The 9,269-nt window shown below is 47.7% G+C and overlaps 1 long non-coding RNA gene across 1 annotated transcript; it reads right to left on the bottom strand.

Moving 5' to 3' along the window:
• Positions 1 to 628: 628 nt before the first annotated feature.
• On the bottom strand, positions 629 to 6,031 carry LOC124509351 (uncharacterized). Its single transcript, XR_006961424.1, has 3 exons — positions 5,803 to 6,031; positions 2,380 to 2,808; positions 629 to 720 (listed from the first exon to the last, which is right to left on the bottom strand). It is a non-coding gene; the product is annotated as an uncharacterized LOC124509351 (long non-coding RNA).
• Positions 6,032 to 9,269: the final 3,238 nt, after the last annotated feature.

Here is a 9,269-nt window from a genome sequence, read left to right as displayed (position 1 = left end):
TCACAAGTCCCACGCGGGTCTCACCGGGCCAAAGTCAAGGCACTGGAAGGCTGTGTCCCTCTCTGGAGGCTCCAGGGGGCATCTCCTTTCTTGCCTTTAGGCTTACAGAGCCTTCCTTTGTCCTCAAAGCCGGCAATGTTGCCTCTCTCCTGCCCTGTTACGTTTCCCTCCCGTCCTCCTGTTCTGCCTCCCTCTCGCCCGGCTCAGGACCCTTGTGAGAACACTGGCCCCACCTGGGTAACTGGGGCCGCTCCCTACTTCCAGGCCCGCTGACTAGCAGCCTTCGTTCCAGCTGCAACCTGAATTTCCGGTTGCCTGGTCGCCCAGACATTCACGCGTTCCGGGGACTGGGATGCGGACTTCTCTGGGGGGGGGGGAACCGTTATTCTGCCCACTGTACCCATTTTATAGATTACTTACCCTGTGGCCTTCAGCAATTTGTTCCCGTCCCTCTGAGCCTGCGCCTTCTCGTCTGTACAACCGGTAAGGGCCACCCTGCCATTTCACAATGTTGCCCCGAGAATTTAATGAGAGGACCCGTAAAAATGTTGGACAAATGGTAAAACCCTATGTCAGCACAGGGGCCCCTGTTGGGTGAAGACAGCGGGGATGTGATGGGTTGCGAGTGCCTGGTGCACCCTGGAAGGCTCCCTAAGATGGCCCGTCTCCGGTGGTGCACGTCTGTCCCGAGGCCGTATTCGCTGGTGTCATGCTGGTAGCCTGAAATCAGCCATTGTGGGGTGATTTACACCGCAGACACCTGCAAACCCCACACATCGCCCCTCCCCAAGAACCAGTCACCAGCGCGTCTGGGTCTATCCCTTTTAAGAAAAACGACCCGGGGCGGTGCCGGCCCCTGGGTGGTTCAGTCGCTTAAATGTCCTCGACTTCTGATTTCGGCTCAGGTCGTGATTTCAAGGGTGTGAGATTGAGCCCGAAGTCGGGCTCCACACTGTCAGTGCAGAGCCTGCTTGGGATTCCCTCCCTCACCCTCTCCCTCTGCCACTCCCCTGCTCACGCCCTCGTTCTCTCTCTCAAGACAAATAAGTAAACTTTAAAAGAAAAACTACCTGACATGGTTATTATTCCCTTAGAGTAGAGACGAGCAAAGTGAAGTTTGGGGACAGCGAAAAACCTGCCTGGTGTCACGCTGTCGGCGAGAGAGTGGCGAAGCCAGCTTGCCACATACTCCAGGCTTTAGTTCCTCCCGCCACACCCACCCCGCCACGCTACCCCTCCGACCCTGCCTGCCCTGGAGAGCACCGTTAGTCTGACTTCCCGAAGGGAATTATGGGACTTAACAGCATGTTCAAAAACGTAACTGGCACCCCATCCCCCCGAGATGACAGATGGCCATTTTGTGGATGGAGCTCACCCACTCACAGTCGTGGCCTCCGTGTAGTAACCTTTAAATGGACTTGACCTAAATTGTGTTTGGAGCCTCGTACTCCAGAGAATACAACAGCCTACAACGGTAATTCTCAGTTGGGGGGGTTTAAAGGGATTTGATACAAACTGCCAGGTAACTCAAAAGTCAAAGTGCCACAGGGCTTCCTTTTAGACAACCCGGAAGTGTTTGAAGGTCAGCTAATACAAACGCTTCATTCAAAAATGAATAAAGTAAATAGCAGGCCGGTATTCTTTGGGAGCAGTTAATGGTGGCAATTTGGGAAAGAGAGAGACAGAGAACCTGACTCTGTTTTATGCTCAATTTTAATCAGGTTCCTATTCCTCTATCCTGTGTTTTTTCTTTTTCTTTTTCAAAAAAATTTCTTTTAATGTTTCTGTTTGAGAGAGAGAGAGAGACAAAGCGAGAGCCGGGGAGGGGCAGAGAGAGAGGGAGACAGAATCCCAAGCAGGCTCCAAGCTCCGAGCTGCCAGCGCAGATCCCGACGCGGAGCTTGAACCCACAAACCGTGAGTTCATGACCTGAACCGAAGTCCTTCACTCAACCGAGTAAGCCACCCAGGCGCCCCGAGTGCTGACTTTTTCTTACCAAGTTTTGGGTGTTATTTTAAATGTGCTCGAGGCATAAGGAACCTAATCTAGTTAGTGGGTGTGAGGATCCCATTAACACGGGAGCAAACGTTGCACATCGAACAATGGCTCTCGGGCCTGGCTGTTCACTGGGAGCACCCGGGGATCTTTCCAAACTCCAGCCGCCCATGTGGTATCCAGACCAGTTGATCAGAACCTGGGGCGGGGCCCTGGCAACGGCACGAGCCCATTAAACTCCCAAGTGGCTTCCAGGCAGCAAAGCTAAGAGCCTCCTCCCCAGAGTTTACTTTCCTCACTCTCGCTTCGCATTGCCGCATTGCCGTTTCTTGGCTTTTCTGTTGTTTATTAGGAGCACTTGGGAAAAGCTTAGTATCTACTTACCACCAGAGGCCCTGGCTCCGAAGGAGGTGAAAGGCCTTAGGGCTTTTTTTTTTTTTTTCTAGATGGTTCAGGGATTAAGTTAAAGCCCCACACCTAGAAAACCTGTTCTCCCAGCCTCGTGTGACATCACCAGGAGCCAATAAAGAACTTCCACTTGAGTTGACCAGTCAATGTCTAAATGGATGAGACTTAGACACAGCTGGACAAACCTTGCAGGATTAGGACCCCCCCCCCCAAAACTTGTGTGTTTTTTAATGAGACAGAGTCCACTGTCCGCTTTGCACTAGATGCAGCCTTTCATGAGCTTGGTTCCAACACGTTGGCCCCGAGGCTGTCGTCGTCGTGCCACTTGGAGGAAAATTGGAGTCCACAGGCAGGTGAGAAGCCCGGTTTCAGAGCAAACAATGAGCGCTCCACACCCTGAGCTCTCTGTGAAGGGAAACCCAAAGCTTTAGGCAGAGTGTTGCTGTCCCCTACCGGCCGTGAGTGGTGTTGACTCGCCAGAAAGAGTCGCATGCCCCCTGGTGGCGGTAAACCCCCCCAGCTGGACCATCTCCTGCACTAGCCTGGCCTTAGCAGAAGGGGCTTTGCCCTCAAATGTATCAGATGGGGTAATGAGACCAGGGAGATGCGCTCCCCTGGTAGTTTATGGGATCTCTGGACCGTGTTCGTGTGAATCCTAAATGAGCCTTCCTTTAAAAAAAAAATGTTTATTTATTTTTGAGAGAAAGAGAGAGGAAGAGAGAGCCCATGTGCACAGGCCGGGGAGGGGCAGAGAGGGAGGCAGACCCAGAATCCGGAGCACGCTCCAGGCTCCGAGTTCTCAGCACAGAGCCCGACGCGGGGCTCGACCCCATGAACCCCGAGACCATGACCTGAGCCGAAGCCGGACGCTTCATCGACTGAGCAGCCCAGGCACCCCGCGAGCCTTCCCTTTGTACCGTTTTCCCTTCAACTTTGCTCGGAGGGACATCGTTAGAAACGCGCTCATTCGGTTTCAAGATGCTGCCCTCAGTTATCTCTGAAATCGCTGAAAAGGTTAATGTGCGCATCATTTATACAATAACGGTGTTATTGGGGATAATTCGTCATAGCGATGTTTACCAGATCACCTTCCAGAATTTTAGCCCCCATTTTTTTTTTTTTTTTTAAACAACTGCGAGCTAAGATTTACCCTGTGCGACACTCTGGGTGACACTGTGGGTATGAATAAACTGTGGTCCGGGCCCTCAAGGGATTCACAGTCTTGTCGGGGAGGGAGGCGGAACGACCGTGACCCGGACAGAACGAGCAAGTGCCGCCATGCAAAGTGCTGTCAAACGTGGACATGGAGATCCTTGACTGTGGCTGTGGGACTTGGGCGATGTTTAGACCAGCGGTTCTCAGCGCCGGTCCCCGGCGGGCAGCCGCAACACCACCTGGGCACTAGTTAGAAATGCGGATTCTCGGGCTCGCCCCGGACGGTTTTAATCAGCCCTCCGGGCGGCGCCCAGGCCCAAGTTGAAGATTCAGTGCCTCAAAGAGAAGATGCTACGAGAGAGAAAGAGGGCCCCCAAACACGTAGTACTTTGATAATTAAGGGATGGCGGGAGGGCATTTATACTACTGATCCCTTACATTTGCGTTGTGATTTACCCCCTAGTATCTCATTTGGCCTTAACACCAATGGGACACGAGACAGAGAAGGGAGTGCAAGAAGGTTAGGTTTGGGGGCAAGAAGTGTTGGGTACGAATCCTCACTATTGGGGGGTTTAGACAGGAGACATCTAATTTGGTGGGTTGTTCCTCACCAAATGGCTATTATTTCTATATGTTATTTCTATGATCCCCTGTTGCCCATGAGAAAACCCACGCTTGACTGTGGATGGGAGGTTGCCGCTTGGGTTTCAGGAGACTCTCAGTCCTGGGCTGGTGTCCTCACCCCACATTTTTTTTTTTAAGTTTTTAAATTTGTCTTTGAGAGAGACAGAGAGAGAGCACAAGCAGGGGAGGGGCAGAGAGATAGGGACAGAGGATCGAAAGCGGGCTCCGTGCTGTCAGCATAGAGCCGGATGTGGGGCTCCAACTCACAAACCATGAGGTCATGACTTGAGCCGAAGTTGGACGCTTAACTGACTGAGCCACAGTCACTTAAGGCGCCCCTTCACCCTACAGTTTCCACAACAGATGCCTTTTCGCTGTTTATAGATTGGTTAGCATTTCTGGGTTTTACCATATGTGGGACTGTGGGGGCCTCCATTGGTTTGGTATGAAAATGGCAGCCACTGAGGCAGAGCCGGAACAGATGGAATTGAAAATCAAGAAATATCAAGGGGCGCCTGGGTGGCTCAGTCGGTTGAGCATTCGACTCTTGAATCGGCTCAAGTCATGATCCCAGGGTCGTGGGATGGAGCCCCTCATTGGGTTTCATGCTGAGCGTGGAGCCTGCTTAAGATTCTTTCTCTCCCTCTGCCCCTCTCCCCTGCTGGTGCTCTCTCTCTCTTGAATTAAAAAAAAAAAATAAAAAATAAAATAGGTTCTCTCTACCCCTTCCCCCACTCGCATGTTCTCTGTCTCCCTACAGCTAAATAAATAAATAAATAAATAAACAAATAAAAGAGTTATTGAGAAAGCTAAGTCGCACATAAACACTGGTGAACATCTTACTTTCTCCTCCAAACAAGTCACTTTTGGGGAAGAGATGTACATAAACCCTCCCCTCTTTTTCCCAAGTTTAAGGACAAAAATGGGCAACTTTTGATAACCTATGGCTATTGGATAGAGACTTGGACTCTTTTAAGAATTTACTAGGGGCACCTGGGTGGCTCAGTTGGTTGAGTGTCTGACTTTGGCTCAGGTCATGATCTCACGGTTCAGGGGTTTGAGCCCCACGTCAGGCTCTGTGCTGACAGCTTGAAGCCCGGAGCCTGCTTCTGATTCTATGTCTCTTTCCTCCTCTCTCTCTCCCCCTCCCTCGCTCATGCTCTCTCTCAAAAATAAATAAGTGTTAAAAACAATTACAAAGCAAAAAAACAATTTGGTATATTTTTTTCCTTATACGTGTAGCAAAAAAACTGGGAAAGGGGTCCCGGCATGGGGTGGGCAGACACCAGGGACCTGCTAAACCTCCTACAGTGGACAGGACACCCTCCCCCCCCCCAAAGAATTACCTAGCCCAAAATCCCTGGAGGGGCAAGGTTGGGAAACCCCACCCTACGGTATCTCACTGTCACCCCAAAGTCAACGTGTTGGAACACAAGACTGCTTCTCCCCAAGCTTGCCTGTTTCTACAATTGATTCCTCCCTGTCACCCCAACTTTGTCAGGCCAAAGGCTTTAGTGTTGCCTCGAAGCCTGCCTGTTGCTCCATAAATCCATTCAGTCTGCACAGTGTGCAGATTGTTGCCTTACAACGTGCGTCTGATTCACGCCTTCCCGTCCTCACCAGCCCTAGCCAGGCATCACTCCCCATTGCGATTTGTCCAGGGTCATCTCTGCTGGGTCTGTGTTTCCGGAATTCAGGAAGCCTCATGTCCAGATGGTGCCCCATGGGTGGAATACTACGGAGAAAGAACTCTGGCTCAACACAAACACAAATTTCTAATTATTAAATGAAAACATATACATAAAATTTAAATGCATTGTTGGGGGCGCCTGAGTGGCTCGGTTGGTTAAGCATCAGGTTCTTGACTTTGGCTCAGGTCATGATCTCACAGTTCATGGGTTCAAACCCCACATCCGGCTCTGTACTGACAGGGCGGAGCCTGCTTTGGATTCTCTCTCTCCCACTCTCTCTGCCCTTCCCCCACTCACGCACATGCGGGCATGCACACAGACACATACACACACACACACACATTCTATCTCTTTCTCAAAATAAACCTAAAAATGTACTTTTGAACATGTATGTTACTATGGCAAATTTTATCTGAATTAAACATGCTTCATGAAGGAAGGATCAATATACTGACATAAATTTTAAACTTTCTTTGGAAGTTCCACTCAAACATCTTTGTTATGTACTTCTTACCCCTTAATTCGTTCATATATCTGTCAAACAGTAAGTCCTATAAAGATCACAGGTGGTTTGTGGGTTATCACAGCCTGTGAGGTGGAGCTATTTTCTGCTCCTTCCCTCCACTGGTTTTTCCCTCTCACCCCAGCCTTGCTTCTTCTCTGACCTGCACACTCACCCCGTCCTCCCAGTTCTTTCTTCTCTTGTTCACCAGCTAACACAGCAGATACCTGTTCACCTTTAGCCACTTTTTAGTGTATGCGCTGAACCAGAAAAAGAAATACCTCTGAGGGCATCTTCAGGATTTTGTCTTTCTTTTTTGTTTTGTTTTCATTTATTTATTTTATTTATTTATTTTTTGTGTGAGAGAGAGCGCACATGCACGCTCACAGGGTGGAGAGGGGTAGAGGGAGAGAATCCCAAGAAGGCTCCCTGCTCAGTGCAGAGCCCGACTCGGGGCTCTGTCCCAGGAACTGTGAGATCACGACCTGAGCTGAAACCAAGAGTCAGACGCTTAAATGACTGAACCGCCCAGGTGCTCCTGGGATTTTTGTCTTTTTTGTGTTTTCTTTTTGATGAGATGATGCTTTTCAGTGACTCTGCTGTTATAAAATGGAGGGTAGAAAAAACATTTAAAGGGAAATAGAGAAATTGCTGTGGCATGCCATTTCCTCAGAATTTCTTTATTTAAAATAAGTAAATGATTGTAAATAAACAAATTCTTCATTAAATAAAAATGAGATGTTGTGGCATCTCGTGTTCCTAATTTCTTTATTTTAAATTTCATTCAATTAGTATGTTCTTTTTAAGTTTATTTATTTTGTGTATGTGACAGAGAGAGAGAGCTCAAGCACAAGCAGGGGAGGGGCAGAGAGAGAATCCCAAGCAGGCTCCTCACTGTCAGCAACGGGCCTGACTTAGGGCTTGAACTCACAAACCATGAGCTGAGATCAAGAGTTGGATGCTTAACAATATTAATTCTTCCAATCCATGGGCACGGAATGTTTTTCCATGTCCTTGTATCTTCTTCAATGTCCTTCATAAGCTTTCTATAGTTTTCAGCATACAGATCTTTTACATCTTTGGTTAGATTTATTCCTAGGTATTTTATGCTTCTTGGTGCAGTTGTGAATGGGATCAGTTTCTTTATTTGTCTTTCTGTTGCTTCATTGTTAGTGTATAAGAATGCAACTGATTTCTGCACATTGATTTTGTATCCTGAGACTTTGCTGAATTCATGTATCAGTTCTAGCAGACTTTTGGTGGAGTCTATTGGGTTTTCCATGTATATTATCATGTCATCTGCAAAAAGTGAAAGCTTGACTTCTTCTTTGCCAATTTTGATGCCTTTGATTTCCTTTTGTTGTCTGATTGCTGGTGCTAGGACTTCCAATACTATGTTAAACAACAGCGGTGAGAGTGAACATCCCTGCCGTGTTCCTGATCTCAGGAGGAAAGCTCTCAGTTTTTCCCCATTGAGGATGATATTAGCTGTGGGCTTTTCATAAATGGCTTTTATGATGTTTAAGTATGTTCCTTCTATCCCAACTTTCAACAAAACTAAAAGGCAACTGATGGAATGGGAAAAGATATTTGCAGATGACATATCGAACAAAGGGTTATATCCAAAATCTATAAAGAACTCACCAGGGGCACCTGGGTGGCTCAGTCGGTTAAGCGTCTGACTTTGGCTCAGGTCATGATCTCACAGTTCGTGGGTTCGAGCCCCGTGTCGGGCTCTGTGCTGACAGCTCGGAGCCTGGAGGCTGCTTTGGATTCTGTGTCTCCCTCTCTCTCTCTGCCCCTCCCCTGCTCACACTGTCTCTCTCTCTCAAAAATAAATAAATGTAAAAAAAAATAACTAAAAAAAAAAACCTCACCAAACTCCACACGAAAAGGCAAATAATCCAGTGAAGAAATGGGCAGAAGACATGAATAGACACTTCTCTAAAGAAGACATCCAGATGGCCAACAGGCACATGAAAAAATGCTCAACGTCACTCCTCATCAGGGAAATAAAAATCAAAACCACACTGAGATATCACCTCATGCCGGTCAGAGTGGCTAAAATGAACAAATCAGGAGACTATAGATGTTGGCGAGGATGTGGAGAAACGGGAACCCTCTTGCACTGTCGGTGGGAATACAAACTGGTGCACTGGTGCAGCCGCTCTGGAAAACAGTGTGGAGGTTCCTCAAAAAAAATTAAAAATAGACCTACCCTATGACCCAGCAATAGCACTGCTAGGAATTTACCCAAGGGATACAGGAGTGCTGATGCATAGGGGCACTTGTACCCCAATGCTTATAGCAGCACTTTCAACAATAGCCAAATTATGGAAAGAGCCTAAATGTCCATCAACTGATGAATGGATAAAGAAGTTGTGGTTTATATATACAATAGAATACTACTTGGCATTGAGAAAGAATGAAATATGGCCCTTTGTAGTAACATGGATGGGACTGGAGAGTGTGATGCTAAGTGAAATAAGCCATGCAGAGAAAGACAGATACCATATGTTTTCATTCTTATGTGGATCCTGAGAAACTTAACAGAAGACCATGGGGGAGGGGAAGGGGAAAAAAAAAGTTACAGAGAGGGAAGGAGGCTCTTAAAAACTGAGAATAAACTGAGGGTTGATAGGGGGTGGGGGAGAGGGGAAAGTGGGTGATGGGCATTGAGGAGGGCACCTGTTGGGATGAGCACTGGGTGTTATATGGAAACCAATTTGACAATAAATTTCATATTAAAAAAAAAGAGTTGGATGTTTAACTGACTGAGCCACCCAGATGCCCCCTTAGTATCGTAATATCTACTGACCAGTCATTAATGACCATCTTTATCTATAGATACTTCTCCGCGTGTATCTGTATGTATATATTTTACATACATGTAC

The sequence above is a fragment of the Lynx rufus genome, unplaced genomic scaffold (genome assembly GCF_022079265.1).
Source record: "Lynx rufus isolate CCGP_SWC_20201006 ecotype Redwood Valley unplaced genomic scaffold, mLynRuf1.p SCAF_14, whole genome shotgun sequence".
Taxonomy (NCBI): Eukaryota; Metazoa; Chordata; class Mammalia; order Carnivora; family Felidae; genus Lynx; species Lynx rufus.
The sequence above is the reverse complement of the archived record's forward strand: the minus strand, read 5'-3'. Positions and strand labels throughout refer to the sequence as shown.